Source organism: Sceloporus undulatus, chromosome 4, assembly GCF_019175285.1.
Source record: "Sceloporus undulatus isolate JIND9_A2432 ecotype Alabama chromosome 4, SceUnd_v1.1, whole genome shotgun sequence".
Classification (NCBI taxonomy): Eukaryota; Metazoa; Chordata; class Lepidosauria; order Squamata; family Phrynosomatidae; genus Sceloporus; species Sceloporus undulatus.
This window is the reverse complement of record NC_056525.1, coordinates 92,498,389-92,515,703: the sequence shown is the minus strand read 5'-3', so window position 1 is coordinate 92,515,703 and position 17,315 is coordinate 92,498,389.

The window sequence follows — 17,315 nt, the reverse complement described above, 5'->3', positions numbered from 1 at the left end:
GATATATATATATAATATAGACACCACACACACACACACACACACACACACACAATGTCAAGCGCGTGATGTTGAATCTGCGGATACTGAGGGCCAAGTATACCTGAACTCTCCTGTATGCCTAATAAAGGTTGACTGACTGACCTGAACTCTCAGGATGGGAGGCAACATCCTCTAAAATCTGGGGCTGAAAGGACCTTAGCCCAAGGTACAAGGCTGCCCACAGTGCAAAAGAATCCAGGCTGACCCCACAACAACTGCAGTGGCTCAATGCCATGCAATCCTGGGGACTGTAGATTGCTGGGCACCGACACAAAGCTGCGAAGGACCAAGAACAAAGCTCTGGTGCCACAACAAAATCTGCCCGAAAACACGCTGCAGAAACAACCCAGTTTGCACTTTATTGTGGCACCAGGGCTGCATCCACACTGGAGAAATAACCCAGTTTGGTGCTGCTTTAACTGCCCTGGCTGAAGGCTATGGAATTCTGGGAGCTGGAGCTGTTGTGGGCCCAGAGCGGAGCAAGAGCTCCGCTCTGGGCCCCACAACAAGCTCCACTCCCAGAATTCCAAGCCTTCAGCAAAAAGAGAGTCAAAGCGGTGCCAAACCAGGTTATTGCTCCAGGGTGGATGCAGCCTGGTGCCACAACAAACTACAGTTCCCAGGATTCCTAGCACTCAGCCAGGGCAGGTCGAAGCTAGATTATTGCTGCAGCGTGTGTCTGGACCAGGACCAGAGGAAGGGTGGAAGAAGAGGCCCCTCTTCTCTGCCTCCGCCCCTAACCGTGGCTGTCCTTCTGGCCGATGCCCTGCGTGCGGATGAGGGCCGAGAGCCGCCGGACGTCCCCCTTGAAGACGCACTCGTGGACGGGGGAACTGCGTGGCCGGGGCAGGGGCGCTGTGGCCGCCGCCGTCGTCGCCGCCAAGGGGCCTCTCTCGGCCTTGAGGGGCAGCCGGTGGTGGTTGCTGAAAGAGCGGTGGCCGCCTTGCCTTTGCCGCCGGTGAAGGCGCCCCCCGGCCTCGGCGGCCTCTCCTCCTCCTCCTCCTCCCCTCCTCTTCCCTCCCAGGCCCAGCAGGTCCCTTCCTCCTTGCTGGATGGTCCCTGCGCAGCGAGCGCAGCTCTCTCCGGTCATCGCCGGGGCGGAGGCTCAGAGCCGCGGCGGAGAGTCCCTCCCGACGCGATTCCGCGCTCGGGGAGGCCCAGCCCGGAGACGGCCCGGCTGCTGCCCTCCGGAAGCCCGCTCCTTCCACCTCTAGCAGCCGCTGCCGCCGCCGCGTTCCTTCCCTTCAGCGGCTCCGACGCGCCGCCATTTTGTCCAACGGATCCGCGAGGCTCAACGGAAGCGGCCTGGGAGGGGCGGCCGGGACCGAGACGCACGACAGTCTCGCGAGAGTTGGCGTCCCCTCGGAGATGCTCTGGCAAAGTGGCAAAGGCCCTTTGAGGGGAACGTGATTGGGCGGGCGGCAGGGGAAGGCTGAGGGAGGCGTCCACGGCAGGGATAACCCACTTTGAGACCGCCTTGGCTCAACGCAGGGAGTCCGGGAACTGTAGAGACATTTAGCTTTCTCTGTCAGAGAGCTCGGTTGCCACAATAAACTACAATTCCCAGGATTCCCGGCACTGAGCCATTGGCAGTTAAAGCGGTCTCAAATCGCATTATTTGCAGTGCGTATTGGACCTTGGAAGTTTCCAGGCTCAGGAGGAGAAGGAGGTTGAACAGGTCCCTCCCTCTCTGCCCTTTTTCATGTAGGAGAGCAACCCCATTTGCCCCAGTTGTGGAGATGCTCCAGCAACGTCGGGGAGGGCGGCCCAGAGGTCCTCCTTTTCCAGGACATGCCCTCCATTTCTGCCCAGGAGAGATTCCAAAGTCTCCTTCTAGAGCAGGCCTAAGAAGCACGGATAACATTTCTATGAGTGTTTTTAGCTCTTGTTTGGACATGCCCTTTCTTGAACTACCTACATTTATCCTGCATTTTCCTGAATTAAGAAGCAGGGATTTAATTTATATGAGTAGTTTTAAAAAGCTTTTCTTTGGTCATGTGTGCCTACTTTTTTTTTCAAATGACCTACATTTATTGGATGCCCCACAAAAGCGGGAATTTGTTTTTATATGAGTGTGTTTTTTATTTGTTAATAACTTATATTTTTCTTGAATATCCTACATTTTGCGCCTTGCCTTCTTTGCGGTTAGGACATCTGAGCACCCTGGGTTGTCAATGAAAGCTGTGAATCAGGTTGTATCTACACTGTGGAAGTATAGCAGTTTGACACCACTTTTGAGTGCTAACCTCCTTCCTCCTGTAGAGTTGGGATATGTAGTTTTACAAGGTCTTTCACCTTCTCTACCGAGGAGTGATGGCCTCACAAAACGGAGAATCCCATAATTTGGTAGGATGGAGCTATGGCAGTTAAAGTGGTGTCAAACCACACTGTTTCTGCAGTGTAGATGCACACATAGTTTTCAGGGTTTTAATTTAGAAATCATGGGTCCAAAACACAGTGCAGAAATAATCCAGTTTGAGACCATTTTAACTGCCCTACCTCAGGGGTAGGGATCCTGGAACGGTAGTTTGCGGTGGCACCAGAGGTCAGGATAGAGAAGGAAAAGTCTCACAAAACTACAGTCCCAGAATTCCTTAGCATTGATCCAGGGCAGATAAACATTCTCAAACTGGATTATTTCTGCAGTGGGTTTTGGATGCGTATGGTCTGCTACAGTGGTCCTCAACCTTTGGGCCTCTAGATCATTGCTTCTCAAAACAGTGATCCAAGGACCAGTCCCTTGGCTGCTGGTCTCTGGTGAGTTTCCAGGAAAAAAGAAACAATTGTAGACAACGGGCACGAACATGGTACTATATCCTGGCATGTGGAAGTGGGGGGTGCCAATCTTCCCCATCAGATAGCTCAGATGTGCCACCTACATCACTGCTACTCAAAGTACTGATCCATGAGTTGTCAGATGCTGGTCCCTGCTGAAGTTACAGGTAAGAAAAAAAAAGTGTAGACAACCTTGTGAAGGGTCACTGGCATATTGGGAGAAACTGTTGGTCCTATACATCAGTTACTTAGGAAGCACGGCTCTAGATGTTTAGGACTTTGATTGAGGAAGCCACAGTCAACGGGACAGTCTTCAGGGATTCTAGAAAATGAGGTCCAGTAACATCTGAAGGACAAAAACAGAATAATTTGGCCTGTAGAATTTTACATTACTCTGAATAGGAATAAGACATAGGACCTAGCTGGTAGTGGTTGAAATCTACAGTGGATCACAAAGGAGATAAAAAAAAATCTGTGCTTTGGATATCCTTGAAAGATCTTGTGTAAGTCATCTCTTCTGGATTCTAAGGCCTGTTACAGACAGCCAAAATAAAGCTGCTTCGAGTCACAGTGGAGGTATGGTGTTTCAATGATGCATGCGTCCTAAGAGTCCAGAACTCACACCAAAGCCATGCTCAGCCTAAGGACTGGAGCATGGCTTTGGTGTGGCTTCTGGACTCTTAGGACGCATGCATCATTGAAAACACCAACCTCCACTGTGACTCGAAGCAGCTTATTTGGCTGTCTGTAACAGGCCTAAAGGTACCAGATCCTGTCTGATCTGGAAACGAAGCAGGATCAACCCTGCTTTGTACTTGGAAGGGAAGCCACCAGTGAATACCAGGTGCGTATGCTATATTTCAGAGGAAGAAACTGGCAAACCCACCTCTTGAGTATTCCTTACCTAAGAAAACCCTGTGAAATTCATGGGGTCGCTATACATCAACAGGTAACTTGGAGGCGCATACACAGTCTGTTTCTGTTTTGTAAAGGAATATATTACATAGTTTGCTAGTATGTGTATTTGCTGCTGTGAGAAAGAGCAGGATGGGAACTTCTAGAACACAGTTCTCAACTTGTGGGTCACAACCTCTTTGGGGGTCAAATGACCTCTTCACAAGGGTCACCTAAGAACATCGGAAAACACATATTTCCGATGGTCTTAGGAACCGAGACAACACAATGTTATGGTTTGGGGGTCACCACAAGATGAGGAACTATATTAAAGGGTTACAGCATTAGGAAGGTTGAGAACCATTGTTCTAGAAGAAGCTTTTATTGGGCAGTTGCGCTGCCTCATGTAGAGAATTACAGGGGCCTAGACAACTTGTCACCTGTTTTGTAACTCCCCAGGGTTTTCTACAATTACTTCTGCCCTTTTATATTCCACAAGTGATCATTCATAAAGAAAGGCAAAATGTTCACCACTCTGTTTTTCATATCAAAAAAAAAAAAAAAGATTAATTGATAAAAACTTCCTGTTGTAAAGAGAGATTAGCAGTCTCATGGTATACATATTTAACTAATTACAGTGGATCCTTGTTATACGCTGGGGTTTGGTTCCAAGATCCCCCGTGTAAAAAAAACGTGATGCCAAGTCCCATTAAATAAATGACATAGCAGAATGGTGTCCCTAATAAAAATGGAACATCAAGGTAAATGTATACTTTTTTGGAACATTTTCAAACCGTGTATGCTAAATCCGTGTATAAAAAATCCGTGTATAAGAAGGGCCGACTGTATGTGCATATTTCTAATTCCATACGGTTTTAAGTGCATCTGCAGGGTGGACTAGAATATGTGGAAGTGCTATTTAAATTTAACTGCCATCTTTTCAGAAAATGCATGAAATCTTGAAAAACTTGCCTGAGGCACCATAGTGTCCTCCCTGTATTATCACAGGAACAATTACAACTGTGTTTAAATTGGTGGAATACACCACCAGTGAAGGTGGAGGCTTTGTTTAATTTTTCTAAAATGGAACATATCCTTCTGAGTGCTGGTTTTTTTAAAAGTAAATAAAATAAACCATTTTATACTTAAACTGGGGGTTGAGAATATATTGCTCTCCAGATGTTGTTGGACTACAACTCCTATATGTCCCTGCCACACATACACAAATAGTGAAGGATGGTGGTAGTTGTAGTCCAAAAACTGGAGGGACACTGTGGAACCCAGCTCTTAATCTACACACTAGATCTTTCAGATCCTTCAACATGGGTCTCCCGGATCCCACGTTGGTACCAAATTATGTGACCACCACGGGTTACACATGATCCTTCCCTGTCTTACGACAAATGGTTTGAGACATCAGAACTACTGTATCTCCCTAATCTTTGGTCCTCCCACTGACTTAAGTCTCTTAAATACAGTGGACCCTGTTATACGCTGGAGTTTGGTTCCAAAATCACCCGTGGATAACAAAATCCGTGCATGCCAAGTCCTATAAATATAATGGCAGAGCAACATGATGTCCCTTAATAAAAGAAAATCAAGGTTTGATATTTGAAATTTAACTTTTTTTGTACATTTCAAACCGTGGATGCTTGAATCCGTGTATAAAAAATCCTGTATAAGAAGGGCCAACTGGTGGCGCCTTCTGAAGTTAAACACAAATCACTTCAATTTCCCCTTTATTTACAGAAAGAGCTTCTGGTAGCTGGTTCCAAAGCTTATGATTACAAATTGTACAGTACAGTATACCACTTCACTGGTTACAAATTGACTTTGTTTCAGTTCACTCAAGGACTTGGTTACTCTTCAACGTGTGTTTTAGTTCTTTCCGCAAAACTTCCACTAAAGTTATTCAGTAGAGTATAAATCCTTTCATCTCTAGCTCTATTCATAAATTACAGTTCTACAGAAAATTTGAATCTGAGCCTTCCCTTCACTGGCTCGCCATTGCCAAAGAACTTATCAATTTAAACTGATTCACACAGACTTCTTCTGTGCTTCTGAAATCACTCTTCCTATATGGGAATCTGAATCCCCTCAAGGCTAAACCCTTACTTCCAACCAGTACCTCACTGGTGTGTGTGTGTGGAGACCCTAGAAAGGGGGTGACACCTGGTCAGCCACACCATCCCCAGCTGCATCCGGCACACGCACCACTTTGTCCCCCCACTGCTCCATTCCCCCCGCACATACTGCTTATGTTCTGTAGGAATGCGACACTTCATCCCCCCATGTGCGACCCATCCCCTGTGCGGTGCCGCTTCATCCTCCATGGGGTCAGCCCTATCCAATCCTCCCATGCACACGCAATCTGTCCCTACGCACATCCCATCCTTTCTTCACTAGGAAAAGGATGAGCTGGCTTGGGAGAGGGAGCACGCACCGTCCCCGGAGGTCCTGCCCCAGGAAACCCCACTGGAAGTCCAGTCTCCCCAGAAATCCCGGTGCGGGAACACTACTGGTTCCAAATGCACTCTTGGCAGTTCTAGACACCTCCTGCCTCGGAGGCTTGACACACTCAGCACTCTCAATGGCTCCTCCTTTGATAGCCGCTACCAGGCAGGTGCCCACCTTTTTGCCAGCCTGACTCTGATTGCCGGTTCTGAACTTCTATTCTGCGCCAGTGTCTCTCCCCCAAAACACTTTGCTTTATACATTTCAGTAAAGCTGTGCAGTGTTATCTTACTGGACATCACATCAGGAAATTGCAATATAGTTGCAAGGAATTAAATAACAAAATGTAACAGTAAATGTCATTGGGCATTCCCAGAAAAGAAAATAATCAGTTAGGGAAATCTAACAGTAGGATAACTGAAGTGTCTTAAAATAATAATAAATGTTACTGGCAGTCTTATCCAGAGTTACTCTTCCAGCTAGAGACTAGGATAAACAAAAAGGGAGGCAGGTGTTTGGACTTGTTGCCTTTTGCATCATTTCACTTGCTCAAAATTGTGGTGTGTAGGGACGGTTGTGGCACACAAGCCACCCATACCATCAGAAAAAAATAAAATAAGGACGGGGATGGAAGAGCAGGGGAAATACCGTATATACGTATCTACAAGTTAAACATTTAGGTCCAAAATTGACCCCAAAAATAAGGTCGACCTATTACAGGTCACTATGGTAATGTGATAGCAGCTCATTCAGATTTCCCCATGCAATGGCAAGCAGTTATTCTCTCTTGCACCAAACAGAAAGAGACCTGGAGTGACTGACTGATATTACGTTGTTTAGAATCCCTCTCCCACCGCACATCTGGCGGAAACGAAAGCTGAAACGATGAAGCAATAATAAAATAATAATATAAAATAAATATTTATTTGTATCCCGCCTCTCCCTTTTGAGGATCGAGGTGGGTAACAGCAAGATATACAATTAAGAAGATAATAACAAGAAAAACAATACCCCCAACCCTTCAATCTCCCTCCCTTGGATATAAAATTACAACATAAAACTATATAACTACAGAACAGCAATTAAAACAGGAGATACCAAGGGGCTTGATAAGATGAACAAACTAGTCTATTCTGGACAGAGGTCAATTTGGGAAAGCCCGGCAGAAGAGGATCGTTTTTATCGCCCTTTTTTGGAATATTTTTATTAGTTTTTAAGAAAAATTCATAGAATCATAGAATCATAGAGTTGGAAGAGACCACTAGGGCCGATCCACCAACCCCCGCCATGCAGGAAATCCAATCAAAGCATCCCGACAGATGGCCATCCAGCCTCTGTTTTAAAGACCCAAAGGAAGGAACCTATCACCTTCCGAGGGATGCATTCCACTGTGAACAGCCCTTACGGTCAGGAAGTTCCTCCTAATGTTCAGGTGGAATCTCTTTTCCTGTAGCTTGCATCCATTGTTCGGTCCTAGTCTCTGAGCAGCAGAAAACAAGCTTGCTCCCTCTTCATATGACATCCTCAAATATTAAACAGGGCTTCATATCACCTCTTAACCTTCTTTTCTCCAGGCTAAACATCCCCAGCTCCCTAAATCGTTCCATAGGGCATGGTTTCCAGACCCTCACCATTTGGTCGCCCTCCTTGGACACGCTCCAGTTTCTCAATGTCCTTTCTGATTGTGGTGCCCAGAACTGGACACAATATCTAGGTGGGCCTGACCAGAGCAGAACAGTGGCACTATTACTTCTCTTGATCTAGACACATACTTCTATTGATGCAGCCTAAAATAGCATGGGCCTGTGTAGCTGCCGCATCACACTGTTCACTCATGTTCAACTTGTGGTCTACTTGGACTCCTAGATCCCTTCTCACACGTAGTTTCATTCAGCCAGGTGTCACCCATCCTATATCTGTGCATTTTATTTTCCGCCCTAAGTGCAATACCTTACATTTCTCCGTGTTGAATTTCATTTTGTTAGCTTTGGCCCAGCTTTCTAGTCTATTCAGGTCATTTTGAATCTGATCCTGTCCTCTGGGGATGTCTATTCCCCAATTTGGTATCATCTGCAAATTAAATATATACATACACATAAAGATAGGTGAGGGGGAGAAGAAAAAATATAGAGGTAAAAGAGAAGGAAGAAAAAAGGAAGAAAAAGTGACAGGAAAAAGGAAGGTGGAGATTAAAAACAAATAAAGTACAAAAGTAAAGCATTTCTAATTTGCATCCGTCCTTTGATAACTGCTTCTTAGAGTTAATTCATGCATTTTTCCTTTCTTTATGTAAATCATAATTCGTTATCTACATCATAGCTTATCCAATATCAAAAATATAAACAGCTTGCCTAGAATAAACAAATTTCCTGTTTGTACACTTTGTAAAAAAACTTATGAACACTATTTACCATCTCTTAGAGTAATGGATAGTTTGTGTTTATATTTAATTTTTTTATTTCTTTTCACTCATTTATTTGTATTCTGTTTCTTAGTTCCATAATTTGGCTGTGTTCTTCCATTTTTCTCATATTGTTGTTTTTGGTCTTTCCGTTAAAACATGGATAAAATATCCATGTGTTTGCTAAATCATTTAGTTTGATCCATTCACTTTGGTGGGTATTTATTACTTTTCCAGTGTTTTGCATAAAGTAATCGTGCAGCAGTTATCATGTACAATATTATGCTAATCTTCCCGCATTAATTTGTTTTAATTACATCAGTAACGTTTAATAAAAACAGTTGTGGTTTTAAAGGAATATCTTCTGTAATAGCTGTTTCCATGCTTTTGTATCTTTCTTTCCAAACAGTTTTGGCTTGTTACACTGCTACCATTGGTGAAAAACTGCCTGGTTATTATTACATTTCCAACAGTAGTTTTGTTTTCTTTCTCATCTTGATAGCCTAGCCGGGGTCTGTACCATCAAAGAAAATTTTGTAAAAATTCTTTTAAGTTGTTACATTTGTTAAATTTTAAGTTACTATTTTTCCATACTTTCTCCCAGTTTGCTAAGGTATCTCTTCTCCAGTTTTCTCTTTTGCATCCATTTTATCATATATTTTAATTGCTTCTTCCGGTAATTATATATTATTAGTATTATATTAACCTTTATTATAAAGCACTGTCAATTTACACAGCGCTGTACATAGAAACTTTTAGTTAGACAGTTTATATGTAGTGTACAGTATTAGAAGTTTGTAGAGCTTCTTTATCTTGTGTTTTTTCTCCTGCATTATATTTGGTCAAATTCCCTCTTTCATGTTCAGTTTTTTTTTGCCTTTTGAAAGCCTCAATGGAAGTAATTTGGTGAGTCTCCTCCAGCAAGTCATTCCAAATTTTTGGAACGGCAGCTGAAAAGTCTCTGGGAAGTCACCATCAGTCAGTTTTTCTTGACTGCAGAGTAAATCTTCCCAAAGGACCTGAGTGGTGCAGGAAGGATTATATGGGAGGAGGTGTTCCCTTCAGTACGCTGGACCCAAGCCATGTAGGGCTTTATAGGTATAACCAAGACTTGTACTGTTCCCCGGAAGCTAATAGGCAGCCACGGTAAAGATTAGAATAGGTGTAATTCAGTCGAACCTAGATTTTTCCGGCACCAATGTGGCTGCCATGTTTTGCATCAGTTGAAGCTTCTGAACATGGCACAAAGGTTGCCCCATGTAGAGCGCATTACCAGAAATCAAGACAAGAGGTTACCAGCACATGTACAACCGTTTCTAGGACTACATCTCCAGGTAGGGGCGGCAGCTAGCATATCACCCGAGCTGATAGCTGGCACTCCTGGTTCATTGCGTCACTCTGAGGGTGACAGACGAAGCGAAGAGCAGGTGCGATCACAATCTGTTAGGGGAAGTGGTGACCCCATGTAGGACTGATGAACATATCTTCATACCCGGGTTGGGGTTACTTATGAGTACCTCCATTTTGTTCGGATTCAGCTTAAGTTTATTTTCCCTCACTAATCCATTACTGACTTCAGGCAGTCATTCAGAGGGGAGATGCCCTCCTTGGTCACTGAAGCAGTCTGAGACATAGAGAAACCAATTTGGGGTCATCAGCGTCGATAACATCCCACCCCAGTCTCCAGCTAGATAACAGCAGCTTCATGTAAATGTTTAAACAGCATGGGGACAGTATGGCGCCCTGAGGGATGCCAGATGTCAGCTCTCAAAAAGCCTCAATAGAGTCTTGTTGTATGCACACAACACACACTGAAGGAGCCTCCAAGTTTTATCTTTGATCTAACACAGATCATGGCAAAATCCATAACGTTGGCCCCAAACCTGACCTCAATTTATACATGAGGTCAACTTATAGTTGAGTAATACGGCAAGCAGATGAAGTTCAAGGAAAGAAGAAAAATAATTAGGGTCCCCTGACCAATTTATAATATTAACAATTTGTTTGCCACTTATCTTGTGTGGATGCACCATAGTTATGCCTGTCCAACACATATGTATTATTTATTTTCTGATTTTCAATATTTTAATATATCACAAGCCTGTACTTCTCTATTGGAATCAGTCAGAATCAAGTCCATTAAACTTGGTTGGATTTACAGGTAAGGATATGTGAATAAATCTATTTTTACATCTACATATGAAGATGTGTCAATATTTATGGTCACATTTAAAATAATAAGTGTTCCTAGATCTGAAAAATGGCAATTTAATAATCTTCAAAGAAATGTTAGGACTGATTTGAAACTTTTCAAGCCCCGGTTCATAATTTGAAATAAATCTGACTGAAATTTTAAACAAGGTTGCATATTATATTTGTTAATTGGGTCCGGTCACGGTATCGAAATCTGCTTTTTCCTGAGGCATGCAGTTCCAGTGGACTCAACTGCTGATCTATAGAAGATCGGTGCAGTTCACCTCAGAATAATAGGATTTCAGCGTATTTTGCTATCTTACCTGTCATTTACCAATGTTCGTATGTGTTTATAGAACTCACAATCTAATTGATGTGAGTGACCTTTGTTCGTCTGTGCTGGCATTCTTCTTTAACCATCTATTTATGGCAACGAAGTTGGGTTTTTTATTTGCTTCTTTTTCTGCCAGCAACTAAGCCCACCAGAGTGAAAGCACAGGCAGTATGACAGCAGAGGGAACCTTCTGGTCTTCTGATGGTCCTGGTGGAGAGGCGGCATATATAAAAATTATTAATATTTTTTCTTGCATCTGTCTGAGATTTTAGGTATGTTCCAAGAAGTCAGATAACAAAGATAACATTTGCTAACTTTTCTGTTTTTTTAATACAAACACTCATCATAAACATTAACAGATTATATGTGATTGGCTCTATGCTGTGAAAAATGCGTTTTTGGGGGGGGGCGGCACTGGTGTTAGAAGCACAAAAGATGCCATGCTGGTTTGTGGTTACTTGGCAACCTTTCAGTGCCATGTTATGCACCCAGAGAAGCAGACTGAAGAAAAGGACATAAGCTACTAAGATAGGAATTGGCCTATGGAACAACTGTGTTAGTAACTTTGGAATTTCATTCAACTGGAGTAGAACTTTAATTCAGCTCACAGGTGCTGAACCTCTGCACCTACTTTTACACACAAAGCTAACATATGAAACAGTAATTTAGAAAAGTCTACCTAAGGCCTCACAGTGCTAAGTAATTGCAAGCAGTCCTAATGTATTTGGTATTGAGGAGGAAATTTAGGCGGCAACCTGTACATCTTTACCACAGAGAGAAGTCAGTTTTGGCTGGTCTGAAAGAGTGATAAATACTGCTGACTGGGCATGTATAAGATCCATTGCCAGTGTCTGAACTGATATATTCAGGAGATAATGTTTTCGAGCACTGCTAACACTTGTTTTAGAAATTAAGTGGTGACCTAGACAGCAGCCCAAACTTAAAGATACTCAGAATTGTTAATCATGCCATAAAGATAAACTATGGCTTCTGATACAGTTGTGCAGCAACGGATCTGCTTATTCAGTAAAATTATATCCATTGTAAAAATTATCAAGGTTGGCTGCAGTTTTTAACTGAGTTCCAATTTATGATTTAGTTGAAGAAGAAACAGGTTGTATGTCATCACATGTCAAAATATATAAATATGTTTTAAAATATTCTGTCTACATTGGGGTTCAGGCAGATTGATCTACCAGTTTTATGCTTGTGTGAATAAAAGAAGTAGATATGATCTGGACTTAATCATCCTTAGAATAGAACCCCTGAAATTAATGGAATGGGGTCCCACTGATATTTACGGTTGTATTCTAAGTATGACCAAGTCCGGCTCCAACCATCTGCTTCAGTCTATATCATAACCTTTATACAATTGAAAGCTAATTTTTCAAGACAGGAGAATTATAATGGGACCTTACAGCCCAATCCTAACAGTGCTTCCTTGGAAGTTGGGGAGCTAGATTAATTCCAGTAATGATATATGGTGCTGTAGCTATATTTCAGAGTGTGGTGGAAATTCCTTTTTGAAATATAAAAATTATAGAAGATGGAAGCCACCTTTGTCAGCCAGAGAGATGGTTTTTGAATAAAGGCTTGGAGTTTAGAAAAACTAGAGGAAAGGAATAGTGAGTGCATCTTGACCTAGATGGAAGCTGGCACCAGTAAGAAAGACATAACATAAACTACTGAGATAAAGACATTCAGAAGCAAGGTTAGGATGAATTCCACTGAATTCCTACAGGGGGTAAGGAGTGATGATGCAGTTTAATGTATGCATGTATTTCTGTTCTGATTGTAAGAATTCTATAGTAAATTGTAATTAGCCAATCAGGTGTATTGAAGAAGCTTTCTTTGTCTTGGAATAATATAAAAAGAGCCATTTTGTCTTGTTCGGGCGGCCTCAGCTTTTTGGAACGTGAATTCCACTGAGTTCAATGTTTTCCTTTGTCGAAACTGGAAATAACTTATGGATTTTCAATTACTAGGTCCTCTTGCTAATCCTGATTGTCTGCCAATCCTAGAAATCTAAGTTTCCTGAAATTTCTGTTACAAGAGGAAGGAACTGGCAAAACCATCTCAGCATATCCTTGCCTAAGAAAGTGTTGCGAGATTCATGGGGTCGCCATAAGTCATGAGAGACTTGGAGGCACATACTGTATACTGGAACATTTGCCTAGGATAACCAGTATAGATGTATGTATATGTGCATGATTTTAAAGTTACATACAATGAGGACTTTGGGGTGTATAGAGCCATAGGAACTGTGGTTGTGAAGAGCTCATGACCTGGCAACTGGCACTGGTGGGTCAGTTAAGACAAAAAAGAAAACTATCAGTCCACAACTCCTTCAGTAAGAGGGGGAGCAAAAGGAGCTGGCTCCTCCTTTACTGTCTCTACTGTTTGGCAAAGAGAAGTAAAATCTTTCTATTTTTATATTATATTATTAACTTTATTCTATAGGCTGTAATTATACACAGCGCGTGTACAAAGTCGGTAAATTAGGAGTAATAAAAGCCTGCCCAAGGCGTACATTCTAAGATAAAACATAAAAGGGAAGAGAGAAAATTACCATATAGAAGGGAAAACAAGATTAAAACATCAAATATCAACAACACATCACATCAAATCAAATATCTACTGGGAACAGAGAGACTGTTGGGTTGAAAAGCTCCACAAACTGCTAATGTAGTCATTGGGACTGGATGACACTAATGACACCAACGCTAATTTTTAATACTCAAAAGAAGCAACAGTTAAAGCAATTCAGAAGCAGGGGTGGTAAAGAACCTTTCTCACAATTTCTAAAGTGGAGGACCTCAATAGATTCTGGAGAAGAAGAAAAAAACAGACTTAAGAAAATGTGAAATTAACAAGGGAATCAAGTCGAAAACGGAAACAGAGTGTGGAAGTAGAACATCTAGATGTGCCAGGTTGTGAGAAAAACCCACTGGTGGAGCAGTGTGTTAAATGCCGTACTGCACCCATAATCATAGAATCATAAGAGTTGGAAGAGACCGCAAGTGCCATCCAGTCCCACCCTCTGCCATGCAGGAAATCCAAATCAAAGCATCCCCGACAGATGGCCATCCAGCCTCGGCTTAAAGACCTCCAAGGAAGGAGACTACACTACACTCCAAAAGAGTGTGTTCCACTGTCAGACAGCCCTGTCAGCAAGTTCTTCCTATGTTAGGGTGGAATCTCTTTTCCTGTAGTTTGCGTCATCGTTCTGGGTCCTAGTCTCTGGAGCAGCAGAAAACAAGCTTGCTCCCCCCTCAATGTGACATCCCTCAATATATTAAACAGGGTTGTGAGTTCGATGCCGGGGTCCCAAGGTTGACTCAGCCTTCACCTTTCATAGGTTGGTAAAAGTGAGTATCCAGCTGTTGGGGGCAACTGGCTTACAGATTGTAAACCACTTAGAGAGGGCTGAGTTCACTGACAAGCAGTATAGAAATGTACATGCTCTTGGATATTCGAAAGTTGAGAGATTCCCAAAGGCAAACCTTCATTTGAACATTTCATATAAAGGACATTGTTGTTGCTCTGTGCCTTCAGGTTATTTCTAACTTACGGCCACCCTAAGGCAAACCTATCGGGGTTTTGTTGGCAAGATTTGCCTAGTGGAGTTATGCCATTGCTGTCCCCTGAGGCTGAGAGAGTGTGACTTGCCTAAAACCACCCACCAGGTTTCATGGCCAAGCAGGGAATCTAACCTTGGTCTTCAGAGGCTTAGACCATTTCATTACCCCCTTGTATTTGATGGGACTTAGGCATCCACAGACTTTGCAGGGTCCTGGAACCAAACCCCAGAGGATACCAAGGGCCCACTGTATGTTTTCTGTCCATGAAAATTCCCACCAAACCAAGTCCAGCTGTTACTACTTCATGGTGAATACCTGTACTGTACTCTACTGGACTGTACAGTGGGCCCTCTGTAGCCAAAGACTCCTTATTCGCAGGTACAACCATCCATGGCTTGAAAATATTTTTTAAAATACATAAATTCCAGAATGCAAGCCTTGATTTTGCCATTTTATATAAGGGACAACATTTTACTCTGCCTTTGTAAAAAATGGGACTTGAGTCTCCCTAGGTTTTTGAATCCACTAAGGGCCTGGAACCAAACTGCAGCAGAGACTGAGGGTCCACTGTATTTGCTTGAGAGAGGACAGTTAGTTTGGTCAAAACAACAACAAAACACCTCCTGTTCGGTGAAATTCCTGTAATGCTGATCAGCTGTTGTCTTATTATGACAGGACTGGGATCACTTCACTTGCATTGGAATCCATGGCGGCTTTTATCCTCTCGAGTATCTCTGGTCCTACGCTTGTAAACCTACCATGATCCAGTAAAGGAGCTTTAATTTAGAAAGGCTTTGTGAGGGCAGAACTTTTGCTAACCCAGATTTGGGTTGCATCCAATTAAAGACACATTTATTTGAGGGGCCAGAACACACTAGCACGTTTTACGATCTGTTTATGATAGTGTTTACTTCCTGTTTAGCTTTCTAAACTCCCAGCAAGAATGTTGATATGGGATGCATTCAAAGACATAGCTGTGTTAGTTTTGAAAATGTATGCAAAGGAATCTTGTAGCACATTTGAGATTAACTAAAGGAATGTGCACTTTACATTTGAGAAACATCTCTTTTTCTGGGAGAATTAGAACAGGTGCTTCCTACTAAGTTGGTGGTTGGTTATGTGAATAAAAACTCATTCGGGACAAAAATGACAGAAGAGAGTTTCAAGTAAATAATATAGCTTATGATGTTTGCATTTTCCAGATAGAGTATGCTGCTCAGAAGTACAGGCATACTTCTTCACATTTATGATGCTTCAGATCGATGCACAGACCATACAGAGTATGATGCTTCTTGCTTTGTGTTTCATGCTCCTGTAATCTGCAAACCTTCTCCATTCTTATGCTCTTTGTTTTTTATTCCAGTTATCATGAATCAGAAGTGGTCAGAAATTATGAAATTTCTGCTCCCAAACTTCTGGAGCGTACAATATGCTTGGGAATGTTACTACAGTGAAAACTCGCTTTACATGGGGATCCGTTTCAGACCCCCCGCATAAGGCGAATTCCGCATATGCTGGAGCCCCATTCATTTGAATGGGGCTTGTGCACACAGCGGTGCAGGAGCATGCGGGGCGCCACGGGCACCCACCCCATTCATCTGAATGGGACGCACCGCCCCTTGCACTCCCCACACTCCCCGTGGCTTGAGTGCGTACGCTCAAAGCTGTGTATAGCGTGCTCGTGTATAACACGGGCGCACTGTATATCTCATTGGCAGAAATATCACTTACTAATTTATATTTTTATTTATCTGAGAAAGCCAGTGTGGTGTAGTGGTTTGAGTGTTGGACTACAACTCTGGAGATCAGGGTTCAACTCCCTGTTATGAAAACCCACTAGGTGACCTTGAGCAAGTCACACAGTCTCAGCTCCAAAAAACGCTATGATAGGGTTGCCATAAGTCAGAAATGGCTTGAAAGCACACAGCAACAAAAAATAATCAGCTGTAAAGCAAGTCCAGACCTCCATGGCTATTAGAAAGCATGCAGTACTTCAGACTACAGAATAGTAGTTGAAGAGAGTCTGGCTGCAATTGTCTGCACAGAGATTCTTCTTGAATTTGATGAGATTTATGTTAGATTGGACTACTTGCATTCCCTTCACCACTACTCACAGGAAGGACTACCTATCAGGTAAAGTGTTAGGAATGTAATTCTTCTGGAAAGAAATCTGCCATGCCACAAATTCTTCAGTTACTTAGTGACCAGATTTTCCAAGAGGTAATTATGATGTCAGCTGCCTCCTTCACCTGCAGTTGGGAGGTTGGACTGTGGCCAGGTTTTTTTTTTTTAATGATACCAAATTCATCAGGGATGTGCTTCCTCTGTTTGTCTCTTCTAGCATTTATTTTGGCCTTTCCCTTTTGTTTTAGCAAATGACAGGAATAGCCAAGATTCTTACTGTTACTTGGATTTTAAAAAATTCAGTAGAACTTTATGTAAAACCCTTCTTTTCTCTTCAGATCATATAAATCTTTTGCCCCCATACTTAGTGAAAAGTTACAATCAAACATTGTAACAAAGTTATAATGCTCTGGAATTTTTGGATGCAAGTCTTCTCAGTGGATAGAGTTGTGTTCTTCCCACTACTGTAAATATTGGTTAATGATAGATTGCCAGGTGGCAAGAACACCAGTTGAAT